General features: G+C 29.4%; 1 protein-coding gene across 9 annotated transcripts in view; it reads left to right on the top strand.

Annotated features, from left to right (window-relative positions):
• Window positions 1-1,233, top strand: part of LOC125034781 (phosphatidylinositol 4-phosphate 5-kinase type-1 alpha-like) — a 114,604-nt gene extending 113,371 nt beyond the window's left edge. For all 9 annotated transcript variants that reach the window (XM_047626739.1, XM_047626735.1, XM_047626737.1 and 6 more), the window contains one exon: window positions 1-1,233. This exon is cut by the window's left edge and continues 898 nt beyond it. The gene's annotated coding sequence lies outside the window, so the exon portion shown is untranslated.
• The last annotated feature ends 466 nt before the right edge of the window (window positions 1,234-1,699 follow it).

A 1,699-nucleotide genomic window follows, 5' to 3' on the forward strand; every position in this document is an offset into this window, starting at 1 on the left:
TACTATTTGAAGCTGCTCATGACAGTGTAATACTCAGTAGATGAATAGTTGTGAAGAATGCAGATATTTGTAGTATTTATTTATACATTTGTTCAAATAGATGAATGTCATGTCATGTGCATTTAATATGTTTTGAGGTAATAAATCATTGTTCATTACTAACTTCACAAAGACAAAAAAATAAATGTAGTGAGCATATATCTTGCATTAAATACATGATAAACATCTATTTCACTCAAAATGACTAACAGAACATAGTAAGTTCTGTGCTAAAATGAAATGGTGGCACTAGGTATTACATTATGAATGTAATACATATGTAAATGAGGTAATACATATAATACATCCACATACACTACAGTAAGCACATTTTTAAACAACATGCTAAAATCACATTATGATTTTTTATGATCAGAATACAGACTTTAGTTTGAATAATCTTTGTGCAAATCTCAGTTAGTCCTGTAATTTAGCTGAACATACATTTTTAATAGTAAAATGTTATACCAGCATTCTGAAATCTTTCTTCAGACCATGTATATTTGAAAACATTGTATAGTATCATTGAATAAACAAGAAGCACTTTGGTACATATTATTTTGTTTTGATATTTCAATACTTTTGTGCATTTTTCTTATGTCTTTTCAAGAATGCTTTTTATGGAGATTGGATACTATCTTTATTTAGTGAGTTAGATCATGAAAAGGAGTTTTCATTGGTATAATGATTATCTGGCATATCAGGCATTGCATAAATTGGATCAAAGATGTATCATATTTATTGTCTAATTTAGTAAAATAGGCAAGCATACATTGCCTAATGAAAGTCTTCCACATCTTATTATTGCCATTATTACTACTATCTATGATGATAATTTTATTCTTTTCATTTTGGCCTATAATGCTTAATTTTAAAAATTTACATAGAGTAAGATATATTGTTGTTTTTTTTGTATTTCCATACAGCCTTACCAATATCTATGAATTTAGAAATTATAAGGAAATTTTCCACATAGGCTGAGTGATGAGGAATACGTACATGCTTTTTTGTATATGTGATTATGTGTTGTTATATTTCATAATACCTGCAAAATGATTTTGTGTGTTTGTGTGTGATGTTATTAAACACTGGAAGGAAAAGACAAAGAGTGCAAACAGACATTCCTATATGTGATGACACATAATCGAATACTGTAATGTTATGCATAAATGAAATACTCAATTCATCTTCAAACAATACATCTTGTTTACCCTACTCAAACCATATGTTCTCTTGTATGGCCCTGACTGTGGTCAGTATGGAGATACAGCCCCTCAGATGTAGGCATAAAGACTTGTTTAAGACTCATTTCATAAAAAAAAAATTGTGTGACTGCATGCAAATGGTTCGGTATGCCACTGGGAAATCCTGTTAATTCCATATAGATAAGGTTATGAAAGTGATTTACAGTAGTTATTACATTCTTGCAAAATGCTCAAAAAAAGTTAATACTACTGTGCTTGGCTAGTCATATAACTATTTTACTATGTGGGTAGTACTGCAAATACTATAATACTTGAAAATTATCTCCTAGTTATTTATATACCTAAAAGAACTACAAACCAGAACCACTGTGGAAACAGTTTAAAGAACTACCAGCAGTAGCTCTACTAATACTGGTCCAAAATATAAATCAGGTATCATTAACAGAAGAAAAAAA

The sequence above is a fragment of the Penaeus chinensis genome, chromosome 18, assembly GCF_019202785.1.
Source record: "Penaeus chinensis breed Huanghai No. 1 chromosome 18, ASM1920278v2, whole genome shotgun sequence".
Taxonomy (NCBI): domain Eukaryota; kingdom Metazoa; phylum Arthropoda; class Malacostraca; order Decapoda; family Penaeidae; genus Penaeus; species Penaeus chinensis.